Here is a 15206-nt window from a genome sequence, read left to right on the forward strand (position 1 = left end):
ACGAGTGATTCAAAGAAATAGTCTATCATTTGACATTAAGACAATAATACTTCAAGCATACTAATAAACCAATCATGTCTTCTCAAAATATCATGGCTAAAAGAAAGTTAGCCCTACAAAATCATATAGTCTGGCTATGCTCCATCTTCATCACACAAAGTATTAAATCATGCACAACCCCGGTTTTAGCCAAGCAATTGTTTCATACTTTAGTATTCTTAAACTTTTTTAACTTTCACGCAATACATGAGCGTTAGCCATGGGTACAGCACTATAGGTGGAATAGAATATGGTGGAGGTTGTGGAGAAGACAAAAAGAAAGAGATAGTCACATATCAACTAGGCGTATCAACGGGCTATGGAGATGCCCATCAATAAATATCAATGTGACTGAGTAGGGATTGCCATGCAACAGATGCACTAGATCTATAAGTGTATGAAAGCTCAAAAAGAAACGAAGTGGGTGTGCATCTAACTCATTTGCTCATAAGGACCTAGTGCAATTTAAGGAAACCCATCATTGGAATACACAAGCCAAGTTCTATAATGAAAAATTCCCACTAGTATATGAAAGTGACAATATAGTTGACTCTCTATCATGAAGATCACGGTGCTACTTTGAAGCACAAGTGTGGAAAAAGGGATAGTAGCATTGCCCCTTCTCTCTTTTCTCTCATTTTGTTTTTATTTTTATTTTATCCTTTTTTTGGTGGGCTTCTTTGGCCTCTTTTTTTATATGGGCTTCTTTGGTCTCTTTTATTTTTCATAAAGTCCGGAGATTCATCCCAACTTGTGAGGCAAGTTGCCATCATCCTTTCCTCACATGGGACAATGCTCTAGTAATGATGATCATGACACTTTTATTTACTTGCAACTCAAGAATTACAAATCGATAGTATAGAAAAATATGACCCTATATGAATGCCTCTAACAGTGTACTGGGACGTGCAATGATCTAGCATAGCAATCATATCAAAAAACGGACAGGCCATGAAAACATCATGCTAGCTATCTTACGATCATGCAAAGCAATATGACAACGATGGTGCGTGTCATAATAAATGGAATGGTGGAAGTTGCATGGAAATAATATCTCGGAATGGCTATGCAAATGCCATAATAGGTAGGTATGGTGGCTGTTTTTTGGAAGGTGGGTTTAATGCACCGGCGAAAGTTGTGCGGTACTAGAGAGGCTAGCAAATGTGGAAGTGTGAGAGTGCGTATAATCCATGGACTCAACATTAGTCATAAAGAACTCACATACTTATTGAAAAAAATTATTAGTCATCGAAACAAGGTACTACATGCATGCTCCTAGAGGAAGGGTTGGTAGTAATTAACCATCCACGATCCCAACCTCCACACAAAGTATGATAATCAATAAATAAATCATGCTGTGACTTCTTCACATAACGGTCCACCATACGGGCATTCTACGGAAATCACATACTTTAACACAAATATTTATACCAATCTGCAATTAATCACTAGCATGACTCTAATATCACCATCTTTATATCACAAAACTATTGCAAGGAATCAAAAATATCATATTCAGTGATCTACAAGTTTTGTGTAGGATTTTATGACTAACCATGTGAATGACAAACTCCTATTAACTCTCTAAATAGATACAATTGAAGAATGACAATTGAATTCTTTCTACAAAAGATATGCCCGTGCTCGAACAAATATAAGTGAAGCAAAAGAGCATTCTACAAATGGAGGTTTTCTATGTGTAGAGAAACACGCAATCCAAACTTCAAATGATATAAGTGAAGCACATGAAGCATTCTATAAAGCCATACTCAAAAGATATAAGTGAAGTGCAAAGAGCCTTCTATAAATCAACCAAGGACTTTATCATACCAGCATGGTGCATTATTAAAAAAACACGATGCTCCAAGATTTTGTCACCGCCTATTTTCACATTGCCTCAAGTGTAGCCTTTTCAAACTTGGAGTTATTAATTATTTTTAAGGAAATACTATGCGTGCCATGATTGCCATTGATTATATGTATGCTTGAGTGTTTGGTATAAAATTATTTTTACAGCATAATATTTCCATGAAAATCCCTTTTCTCGTTTTTGTTAATTCAAAACCTTGCTTTGGGGTTTGCAATGCAAGTCCCTAATTTCAAGGGGGTGCCTTCACCCAAAGAATGTATTTTCATTTTAGCAGTATTAAAAATTTCCAAAATCATAAAATAATTATTTTTAAAATATTACTCCATTTTATTTGCATGTCCTTTCCTAAGGCCATAAATGATATTTCTGGCTGGAAAATTATTATTCTACCTTAGAAAAATCTGAAAACATTTGGAAATACTCAAAGGACATATATTTTCCATACATAAGGTTTTCAACCCCTATTTATGTTCAAAATATTTTAGCATACCTTTGAAAATCTATTTTGTCTGTTTTGACATTTTGCAATATTTCCACAGCACATATTCTCAATAAATGCCCAGAAACTTCTAGCATGTTTCCCAAGCTATATTTGGTGGTCATGCCAAGTTTCACCTCATTACATGGTGGTTTGGTTCACCACATAGTCCTACAACCCTTCCTATCTAGAAACAAGTTGAAGCAACTCTACATAGCAAAGTTTGTCCAAATGGCCAAAAATTTGTAGGAATACTCAATAACTCAAATGAGGACACCCTGCCAATAATTGGATTTGTGGGGATTTATTTGCTCAAATTCTCTTTCGATAAGGCAGAACTGTCCATTTGGGGGTGTTTTCAAGTTTACATTGTCAAACTTGTCCTATGGAGATGAAATTTGATAGAGCATCCTAATATTTCCTAAAATACAATCCTGTTAATTTTCAGCATCATTGGTAAAGGATAGCTACACCAAACCAGATCAAACACCTTCAACCACACTGGTGAGACATCATCTAGCACTCTCTACACCCACACCCTTCTCTCCAATGTCAACTACACTGGTGAGACAGGTTGCTAGCATGACTCCTCAACTACATACGAGTGGCCCCTCTTTAGTTTGATGTCACACATCATCTAGCACTCTCTACATCCAGACCCTTCTCTCCAAACTCCCAGTACAAGTTGCCAGCACCACTCCTCAACTGCAGATGAGTGGCCCCTCTTTAGTTTGATGTGAGTAAGCCAAAATCACCAATTTAGTTTATGGTTCAAAGTTGGCAACATCTCTTTAAGCCTCTCCATTTGACCAAACTTGCTATTCTCAGTTCCTAGTAACCGAGGGGCATCTAAGCCACTGTCACATCCCTAACACCTTAATCAAGTTAGCATTGTGTTAATATCTTCTTTGTATTGCATCCAGGAAGTTTTCAACAAGAACAAGCAAGTGGTGAAGGAACACTCAAAAACCTAGCCACTTCTCGAATTCAAAGGAATTATAAACTTGTTCAAATCAATGAACTCAAAATGGCCTCAAGAAAAGTTCAACTTTTCTGATAAATCATGGAAACAAATAAGCAATGAAGAAAACCATTTTCATAACAATCTTGGCATTTCAAATAAATGCAAAAAGCTACTGGTTTCAAGTTTAAAATTTGAATTGAAAAACTTTAAGTTTTCAAAAATGTTGAAAACCTCATGAATGGTTGGATATATTCCAACAAATATTATGGTGTGTTCAAAATATTTTTATAAACTATTTTGGAGCTGAAATAAAAAATCAAATCAAAATAGCTAGCAAATCAGAAAAACAAAACACAAAGAAAATAGAAAGAAGCTTACCTGTCGCCCTGAGGAGGCCTAGCCCACCAGGGGCACGGGCGTCTTCTTCCTCCTGCCTTCTGGCAGAGGAGCGAATGCCCACGGCGGCTCCTCCACCTCCTGCTTCGCCATGGCACGCTCCGGTGCTCCCCAGGACAGCGCGACAACGGGGATATCCACCCCGAGCCCGTCTTTATCCGTTCCCCTGCTCTAGTTTCCCCCTCCTCTCGGGATCTCTCCTCCTTCCTTCTGTCGCCATTGCCAAGAGCTCGAGCTCAAGCCGCCGTGTCTTTAGCCACAAGACCTTCCTCCCGAGTAGTACAGTAGCTCCGCCTCGACGAGCTGGTTCTCTCTGCAAAGGCCGAAGCCTCCCCGAGCCCTGCAACGTCCCCAATGCCATCGTCTTCAACCTTCGGTCGCCGGCAAATCGACGGTGAAACGCCGGCTACAGCCCCTCCCCGAGCAGTCTGAGCCTAGCTTCACCTCCACCGTGAGCCTGTGATCGTTTCCGCTCTTCTTCCCCTCGGATTCGTGCCCCCTACCCACTGTACCATCGAACCCGTACTCCAGCAGCCGCCCCGGCTCGTCGCCGGCTTGCTCTGGCCACCCATAGCCCTCCCTGTGGCCAGTGCTCGATGAGGTCGAGCCTGGGGATCATCCCAGTGCTGTCGGCAACCATTTCCGAGCACCACAACACGAGATAGTGTGTCTCCGGCGAAGTTCTGCCGCGGATCTGATCGCCTCCAGTCAGGCTCCGGCGGGGGACGACGTGGCCAGCTTTACCCCAGTAGCCTAGCCCTAATCGCTCGCTGACAGCGGGCCCAAGGCCAAGTCAAACCCACTTAGGGACTGGTCAGCGCGGGATTAGTTCCGGAGACGCTGACCAGTGGGTCCCCCTGTCAAGTTTGACCTGATCAGGTCAGTTGACCTGCCGACGCCATGATGATGTAGTGATGACGCAATAAGTGAATTTCTGATTTAAAAGAATTCCAGAAAAATGCCAAAACTTCTCAAATTCATAGAAATTAATCTGTAACTCCAATGAAAATAAATTATATATGAAAAAGTATCAGAAAAATTCAAGCAATCTGAATATGTCATTTTCAAACATGTTTGAAAATGTTAGTGAACCCAAACCTGTAGATTAATGATTAAGTTAATTCTTATAAATACTTTGGAGATGGAATTTGGAAAATAATTAAATTTCACTACAAATGATATGATCAAACACTGTCCAAATCACAAACCAGCAACCTAACATGTCATTCCATGCATGATAAAAGCAAGTTGATCTGAGCATCAGGTCGAATCAATTAAAATGGTATCCGAGAATACCTCGTTTGAAGTGATATTTGAATTTGATTCAAATCAACTTCAAACCTATTACATGTTAGCTATAATAGTATACCACCTTGCATCCTCATGCCATGCTCATGCATCATCTTGTTGCACATGATTGTTATTGATTGTCGTCATTCCTTTTGGTAGGCTCCGCTTCCCCGGATTCCACCGAATATCCGTCTAACAGATATTGTCACTCCTCTGAGCAACAAGGCAAGCAACCATTTTGATCATCCCGATAAATCCCAATTTCTCGCTCCTGCACTTACTTATTGCATTAGGATAAAATGTTTCAAATGCTTTTGCCACGTTAGTTGAACCCACTTCCTTTGCATGACCTATCCTTGTCACAGTAATTAGCTGAACCTTGCAACTTAGCATACCTGGTAGTTGCTTGAGCCATGATGTGTCCTATCCTGCTATGCATGCTATGCTTAGAGTTGTGTATGGTCTGTCATCTGGGAGATGAACAGAATGGTGAGAATCTGTTCGGTAAGCAAAGGTTGTGTGTTGAAGCTGATTGGTAAAGGTACCGGTGAAAGGCCGTGTAGGAGTACATGGCAGGTTGTTTCATAGGAACCATCCTTAGGAACTGAGTTCTGTGTATGTAATCCAAGACGAGATACTACCACATGTTGGGCCCTGAAATATGACCCCGCTCGACTTATTAATCCCTTAGTACTCGGTCCAGGAGTTGCAAGTAGTTTCTGGTGTTTATAGTCATGCTGGAGGCCGTGCATGGTGCTGACCTGAGAGGTGGGCTGTGATGCGGTAGGCAGTGGCACGGTGTACCAAGTGGCACCTGGATGGTGGGCTTGCGAACCCTGCGCACATCGTTTGGGGCCGTGGCGGAAACCTCGGCGAGACTTCCATGCGGGTTACCCTCAGATAGGCGATAGACCTGGACTAGGTACTAATGTGGTTAACGGTCGTGGCCGACTCCCTCGCAGGGTTTCTGCTTGAAGGTTGCCGAGGTGCATGACGTGCACATGGCAATAAGTGGCGAGAGCGTGTGTGACGAAGTACACCCCTGCAGGGTTATGATCTAGTCAAATAGCCGCGTCTGCGGATATGGACTACTTGGAGACATATGTTGTTCATAGATAACTTCAATGGCTACTCATCAAATTCCCAAGATAAGCGTGAGTGTCGTGGACGGCATTTCCGTATGGAGACGGAATGAATCCACGATGGAGTATTGTTGTGGTGTTAGTGGACTCGTCTGCGAGAAATCAAGTTGTCAAAATTATTTAAAAATACAAGTTGTCTAGCCACGAGTCAAATGCTGGCTTTCCGCATGAAACCCCACAATACATTATTGACACATTGCATGAGTAGATAGTTATCCTAAAGTCTTCCTAAGTACCTCCGTACTCATGTTTGCTTCATAAATGTTGCAGAGGTTGCTAATGACCCTAATGGAGGGTTCTTCATAGACATCGACGACGACGAGTAGCTGGTGTCCCAGCAACGATCTGACCCTAGGTTGGGTCTGTAGTATAGTCAGGCCATGTGCCTTCTAGTTTCACCTGTCTGTACTCAGATAGTTTTAAACACTTCCGCTGGCTTGTAACTGAATGACTGCTATTATGGGTGGTGAGACACTTACTGTGTAATATTATGTGTGTGGCTCTTCCGGGCCTCTTAAATAAAGCTTGTATGTTTATGGTTATGTTGTGATGCCATCGATGTATCTATACATATCGGTATGCCATGTGTACGTGTGTCGTACTTCATATGTGTGGGGCTCGATTACCTAGCCGTAAACCTTACCAGCACTCCTCACAGGGAAACGCCCTTTTGTGATCCAACGAGCCATGGTAGCTCGCTACTGCTCCGGACACATTGGTTGACCGGCGTGTGTCCTTCTTAGCTGCTGCGTCTGTCCCCTTTGGGGAAATGTCACGCGATATAATGGAGTCCTTGTAGCTTGCTACGACTCGTCTACATTCCCTCATGATCGACAGCGTTGGTATCAGAGCCTGACTGAGTGTAGGACTACTAAGCCAAACTGGTCGAAGTTGAGTCTAGAATTGCTTTAGTTATACATAAGGGAATTGTTTGTGGAAGGGAACGTAAGACTCTTTTTCTCTTCTCAGGTTATTCTATTCTGGTCATCCTCATCTTTTCTGCGGGAATTAAGGACTAGGTTACTCATCTTCTTCTAGGCTCGCGTTTCTGATCGGTAGATTATAAGACTATGGGTCGAGAGTTATATTGGGTTTCTTTCATCCCCAGAAAAAAAGGAAGTAAGTTTGATGATCAGAGAATTAACTTGATAGTTTAGTGGTTACGCTATTCCATTTTGGGTTGTCTCAAAATTCGTTTTTGAGCATTTACAGCCGTTATGCTGCCCAATTTTGCATTCAGAGCTCTAATGCTTTTGCATTACTCTCTATTTTTAGATGCCTGGCCGTCCTTCTCGTCAGGTGGTACGTCTGACCAGGTGCATTGATGTGCCGGGTCATACGGCCATCCTGGTCAGGGTGATGTCAGTGTGCGGTTACCGCTGGTACCCCGAGTACACAGTGGAGGAACAGTACCGAGACTTCAACCAGAGCCAGTATATCTGCACTGTTAGGGTATTTCCAGACTACCCTGGAGCTGAGGAGCCAATCCATTGGTCCTATGGGTTGGGAGTCACTGTTGACATGGCACTACAAGATGCTGCCTATTCAATGCTGACCATTATGAGGGCGAGACATGCACTGCTGCAGAATTCAGAGTTCTGCTATGTTCCGGCCTCTCAGCCTGGTGAGGAGGGATACCTCAGCGGAGTCTATTTTGATTCTTCTATGGAGGCTCCACTAGTGCAGTCCACTGCTGAGATGCTAGAGAACAGAGACAGGGATGCTCGTGCTCTCCGCATGGAGCTTTATGCTACCCGTGCCCGTCTATGGACGGCTTTGACGGAACTGGCACCGGTAGTCCAGACAGGGTACGGAGATATGGAGATGCTGAACCCTGTTAGGACCCATCTTCCGGCCCACGTTGACTGGTCAACTATAGGAGGAGTCACCCCTCTTCGGGGACCCCTATTACCACAAATCAGGGGACCAAGGCCACATCCGTGTCCTTATGGATCCCAGGGATCTCAGGCCAGAGTGTTTCCTGATCCGCAGGTTGAGCTTCCAGGCCATGGAGGTAATCTCTATGAGATGTTCTATGCAGATGCCTGAGCTGTGAGCGGAAGGATAGTATGGTAGTAGCCGTACGTTCACAGTCATGCGTGACTTGTGAAGTATGACTGTGATGTGAAATGAAAGCTGGAGGCCTAGATAAATAATGTATAAGAAGCTTGTAAGCCACTGATGAGTAGTTTCATAATTTCAATAGTTGCTCTTCCGTTAAGGTTGTACTGAACTATGTAAGGGTGTGTATGAACCATGGTGTATATATAGCAGTTGCTTGTTACCATGTTGTTCGGATATTCATTTCCGCATTCCGTGTGTTTAGTACATTCTTAATCCATAGCTAGTATTGATATGATATTGGTCTAAGCTGTGAGTTTGTTTGTCAGGATGGTGTTCACCAGGTTGAACCGTGCCCCTGCTCATGAGCAAGGCGAGGGTAGTCAAGCGTCGCAGGAAGACTTGCCTCACCCGCCCTCTCTGGCGGAAGTTATGCTTGAGGCAGAGAGAAACAAAAGGGAGACCAACCGACTGTTAGAGCGTATTGAGCAGAATACGGCTCGTCAGCCTAGGAATGCTGCAGTGTCCCTCAACGACTTTGTGAAGCTGAATCCTCCAAAGTTTCATCACTCTGTCGATCCCCTCGACTTTGATGACTGGTTGTGCAGCATCTCACGCAAGATTCGCTCTTGAATGTATCTGAGGCCCATAAGGTGACCTTTGCGGCGTATTTTCTCGAAGGACCCGCCAATCTGTGGTGGGAGAACTTTGAAGCTATGCGTCCTGTTGAACCAGCAGCCACATGGGCAGACTTCAGTGCAGCCTTAGGTGTGCACCATATTCCAGAGGGCCTGATGGACAGAAAAAAGAGAGGAGTTCTGTGCTTTCACCCAGGGAAAGTTGACCGTGGATGCCTATAGCCGCGAGTTCGGTAACCTCGCCCGCTATGCAACCGAGGAGGTGTCTACTGACACCAAGAAGCAAGCAAGATTCCATAAGGGTCTGAGCCCTGAGCTTCGTCGTGATCTGCGCCTCCACGAGTGTGCAAGATTTCAAGCCCTGGTCAACAAGGCGATCAGTGCTGAGACTGGTCATACCGACTTTGAAGCCACAAGGAAGCACTCTCATGACTTTGGCTCGTCATCTGGTTCCGCGTTTCCAAAACGCAGGCTGTGGGTTCCAAACAGTTCTGTGCCGCCAAGATACACTCCGAGGCCATCCTACGTGGCGCCTCAGATGAATCAAACCAACCCTCCAGCAAAAACTTATGGTGGTCCAGCTAGAAATGCTGCACCACGTGCCAACCAAGTGATATGCTACAAGTGTGGAGAACCAGGGCACTATTCCCGTGAGTGTCCTCAAAATGTGGGTGCCAAGCAACTCGGAAAGTCTGTCGGGCAAGGCAAGTCACGCAAAGCTTACTATGTGAAGCCAACTCCTGCACGTGGCCGTGTGAACTACGTCTCAGCAGAAGAAGCTGCAGAGGATCCCGACGTCATACTGGGTACGCTTCTTGTTAATCATCATCCAGCGTCTGTTCTCTTTGACACTGGGTCTTCTCATTCCTTCATTTCAGAAAGTTATGCACAGTTGCATAACATGTCTTTTTGTGATATGCCAATTCCATTGGTTGTCCAAACTCCTGGTAGTAAATGGCAAACCTCTAAGATAACCTATGATAATGAAATTATAGTAGATAGGCTAGTTTTTCTAGCCTCATTGATAGCCTTGAAATCTTCGGATATTAATATCATCTTGGGTATGGACTGGATGTCAGCTCACTATGCCAAGATTGATACTCATTCTAGAAATGTTCAGCTTACCCATCCCTCGGGTGAGATAGTCAATGTCTCTACTCGAGTTGCCAAATGCCAACTCTATTCCCTAAATGCCAACCCTCTTCCGGAACTTGAAGACATTCGGGTAGGCCGTGACTTCCCGGATATTTTTCCAGAGGAACTGCCAGGAATTCCACCTGACAGAGATGTAGAGTTCGTGATAGATCTTGTTCCGGGAACTGTCCCAATAGCCATAAGACCATATAAGATGGCACCCCTGGAGCTAGCCGAACTTAATAAGCAACTAGATGAGGCCTTGAATAAAGGTTTCATTCGTCCTAGCTCTTCTCCTTGGGCTTGCCCCGTTCTATTCGTTAAGAAGAAAGACGGAACGGATCGGATGGTTGTAGATTACCGACCAGTTAATTTGGTCACCATAAAGAACAAGTATCCGCTTCCCAGGATCAACGATATGTACGACCAGCTCACTGGATCCTCAGTCCTCTCCAAAATGGATTTGAGGTTGGGATACCATCAAATCAAGATCAAGAACGGGGACATTCCAAAAACGGCTTTGGTTACTCGTTATGGCCAATACGAGTACGCCGTCATGTCCTTTGGTTTAACCAATGCCCCAGCCACCTTCTCTCGTCTGATGAATTCAATCTTTGTGGAGTATTTGGATAAATTCGTCGTGGTATACCTCGATTATATTCTCATCTACTCGAAGAACGAACAAGAACATGTCGAGCATCTAAGGCTGGTATTGATGAAACTTTGAGAGCATCGCCTTTATGCCAAGTTTTCAAAATGTGAAATTTGGTTACCAGAAGTGACCTATCCAGGTCACGTAATCTCTGGTAAGGGTATTGTTGTCAATCCCGAGAGAGTTCAAGCTGTCCTTGATTGGACCCAACCTGGATCGGTTAAGCAAGTTAGGAGTTTTCTTGGTCTAGCGAGCTATTGTCGCCGCTTTGTCGAGAATTTCTCCAAGGTTGCAAAGCCTCTAACTGAACTCCTCAAGAAGGATAAAAAGTTCGAGTGGACACCACAGTGTGAGCATAGTTTTCAGGAACTGAAAAGACGCCTGACTTCCGCACCTGTGTTGCTACCACCAGATTTTTCGAAGGACTTTGTTATTTATTGCGACGCCTCGCGACAAGGATTACGTTGCATTCTCATGCAAGATCGTCATGTGATCGCATACGCATCTCGATAGTTGCGTCCACATGAGGATAATTATCCCACACATGACCTTGAGCTTGCACCTGTGGTCCATGCACTAAAAACCTGGCGAAATTACCTTCTAGGTAATCTTTGCGAAATATTCACTGATCACCAAAGTCTGAAATATATCTTCACCCAGCCGGATTTGAATCTTAGGCAAAGACGGTGGGTTGAGTTGATCTCGGAATACGACTTAGGGATAACTTACACCCCGGGGAAGGCCAATGTTATGGCTGATGCACTAAGTTGTAAATCTTATTGTAACAATTTGATGCTACAAAAAGGTCAACCACATCTCTATGAGGTCTTTCGAAAGTTGAATCTTCATACTGTTCCTCAAGGATTCCTTTCTACCCTGGTGGCGAAGCCTACCCTTAAGGATCGAATTATAGCTGGCCAGAAGCGTGACAAGGGTATATCGCGGATGAAGGAGAATATTTTTAGCGGAAACGCTAAATTTTTTTCCATGAATGATCAAGGTGTTGAGTTCTTCCAGAATCGTCTAGTGGTTCCTAAGAACCTACATCTAAGGCAGTTAATTTTTAAGGAGGCCCATGATTCTCCTCTCACCATTCATCCCAGTAGTACTAAGATGTATCAGGACCTACGCCAGTGGTTCTGGTGGACTAGGATGAAGAGAGAAATTGCTGAGTTCGTTGCTAACTGCGACGTTTGTCGTCGAGTTAAGGCAGAACATCAAAGGCCTGCTGGCACCCTTCAACCTTTAGCTATTCCTGAATGGAAATGGGATAAAGTTAGTATGGATTTCATTACCGGATTTCCCAAGACCAAGAAAGGAAATAATGCTATCTTTGTGGTCATTGACCGACTCTCCAAAGTGGCTCATTTTCTTCCCGTTCGTGAGAGTATAACAGCTAGCCAGCTAGCGGAGTTATATATCTCTCGAATAGTGTCTCTTCATGGTGTTCCCTGGAGATTAACTCGGAACGTGGGAGTATCTTTACTTCTCGCTTCTGGGAAAGTTTTCAGAATGCCATGGGGACTCACTTATCTTTTAGCACTGCTTTCCATCCTCAATCAAGTGGTCAAGTAGAAAGAGTGAAACAAATCCTAGAAGATATGCTCCGAGCTTGTGTTATATCATTCGGTATGAATTGGGAGAAGTGCCTCCCATTCATCGAATTCGCTTATAACAATAGTTATCAATCAAGCTTGGCAAAGCTCCTTTTGAAGTTCTCTATGGACGAAGATGTCGAACACCTCTTAATTGGTCAGAAACCGGAGAGAAGCAACTCTTTGGCCCGGATATGATCCAGGATGCATAGGAGCAGGATCGTATTATTTGTGAAAAGTTGAAAACAACCCAGTCTCGTCAAAAGAGCCAATATGATCGTCATCATAAGGCTGTGACCTTTGAAGTTGACGAGAAGGCTTACCTTCGGGTTACACCTTTCAAGGGTACCCATCGATTCGGTATCAAGGGCAACTTGGCTCCTCGTTACATTGTTCCTTTTTGCATTCTTGCCAAACGAGGAGAAGTTGCCTACCAGTTGGAACTTCCTCCGCATCTTTCCAAGGTTCATGATATCTTTCACGTCTCACAACTCAGGCGTTGCTTTTCGGATCCTATCCGTGAAGTGGACAACGAAACGCTTGATCTCCAAGATAACCTTTCATACCGAGAACAACCCGTGCGTATTCTTGATCAAGCTGAGCATACCACTCGACATCGAAACCTCAAGTTTCTTAAAGTTCAATGGTGAAATCATTCTGAAAAGTAAGCAACTTGGGAAAGAGAGGATCGTCTCCGACTTGAGTATCCTGCGTTATTCCCGATGACTTCTAAATCTCGGGACGAGATTCTTTTGAGTGGGGGAGAGTTGTCACATCCCTGAGACCTTAATCAATTTAGCATTGTGTTCATATCTTCTTTGCATTGCATCCAGAAAATTTTCAACAAGAACAAGCAAGTGGTGAAGGAACACTCAAAAACCTAGCCACTTCTCGAATTCAAAGGAATTATAAACTTGTTCAAATCAATGAACTCAAAATGGCCTCAAAAAAAGTTCAACTTTTCTGATAAATCATGGAAACAAATAAGCAATGAAGAAAACAATTTTCATAACACTCTTGGCATTTCAAATAAATGCAAAAAGCTACTGGTTTCAAGTTTAAAATTTGAATTGAAAAACTTTAAGGTTTCAAAAATGTTGAAAACCTCAGGAATGGTTGGATATATTCCAACTAATATTCTGGTGTGTTCAAAATATTTTTATAAACCATTTTGGAGCTGAAATAAAAAAACAAATCAAAATAGTTAGCAAATCACAAAAACAAAACAGAAAGAAAATAGAAAGAAGCTTACCTGTCGCCCTGAGGAGACCCGGCCCACCAGGGGCAGGGGCGTCTTCTTCCTCCTGCCTTCTGGCACAGGAGCGAATGCCCATGGCGGCTCCTCGACCTCCTGCTTCGCCATGGCACGCTCTGGTGCTCCCCAGGAAAACGCGACAGTTGGGATATCCACCCCGAGCCCGTCTCTATCCGTTCCCCTGCTCTAGTTTCCCCCTCCTCTCGGGATCTCTCCTCCTTCCTTCTGCCGCCATTGCCAAGAGCTCGAGCTCGAGCCGCAGTGTCTCTTGCCACAGGACCTTCCTCCCGAGTAGTACAGTAGCTCTGCCTCGACGAGCTGGTTCTCTCTCCAAAGGCCGAAGCCTCCCCGAGCCATGCAACGTCCCCAACGCCATCGTCTTCAACCTTCGGTCGCCGGCAAATCGACGGTGAAACGCCGACTACAGCCCCTCCCCGAGCAGTCTGAGCCTAGCTTCACCTCCAACGTGAGCCTGCGATCGTTTCCCCTCTTCTTCCCCTCGGATTCGTGCCCCCTACCCACTGGACCATCGAACCCGTACTCCGGCAGCCGCCCCGGCTCGTCGCCGGCTTTCTCCGGCCACCCATAGCCCTCCCTGTGGCCAGTGCTTGATGAGGTCGAGCCTGGGGATCATCCCAGTGCTCTCGGCAACCATTTCCGAGAACCACAGCACGAGATAGCGTGTCTCCGGTGAAGTTCTGCCGCGGATCTGGTCGCCGCCGATCAGGCTCCGGCGGAGGACGGCGTGGCCGGCTTAACCCCAGTAGCTTAGCCCTAATCGCTCGCTGACAGTGGGCCCAAGGCCAAGTCAAACCCACTTAGGGGCTGGTCAGCGCGGGATTAGTTCCTGAGACGCTGACCTGTGGGTCCCCCCTGTCAGGTTTGACCCGATCAGGTCAGTTGACCTGCTGACGCCATGATGATGTAGTGATGACACAATATGTGAATTTCTGATTTAAAAGATTTCCACAGAAATGTCAAAACTTCTAAAATTCATAGAAATTAATCTATAACTCCAATGAAAATAATTTATATATAAAAAAGTATCAGAAAAATTCAAGGAATCTGAATATGTCATTTTCAAACATGTTTGAAAATGTTACTAAACCCAAACATGTAGATTAATGATTAAGTTAATTCTTATAAATACTTTGGAGATGGAATTTGGAAAATAATTAAATTTCACTATAGATAATATGATCAAACACTCTCCAAATCACAATCCAGCAACCTATCATGTCATTCCATGCATGATAAAAGCAAGTTGATCTGAGCATCAGGTCGAATCAATTAAAATTGTATCCGAGAATACCTCGTTTGAAGTGATATTTGAATTTGATTCAAATCAACTTCAAACCTAATACATGTTAGCTATAATAGTATACCACCTTGCATCCTCATGCCATGCTCATGCATCATATTGTTGCACATGATTGTTATTGATTGTCATCATTCCTTTTGGTAGGCTCCGCTCCCCCGGATTCCACCGAATATCCGTGTGACGGATATTGTCACTCCTCTGAGCAACAAGGCAAGCAACCATTTTGATCATCTCGGTAAATCCCATGTTCTCGCTCCTGCACTTACTTACTGCATTAGGATCAAATTTTCAAATGCTTTTGCCACGTTAGTTGAACCCACTTCCTTTGCATGACCTATCCTTGTCACAGTAATTAGCTGAACCTTGCAACC

This window comes from Hordeum vulgare, chromosome 2H (genome assembly GCF_904849725.1).
Source record: "Hordeum vulgare subsp. vulgare chromosome 2H, MorexV3_pseudomolecules_assembly, whole genome shotgun sequence".
NCBI classification, from domain to species: Eukaryota; Viridiplantae; Streptophyta; class Magnoliopsida; order Poales; family Poaceae; genus Hordeum; species Hordeum vulgare.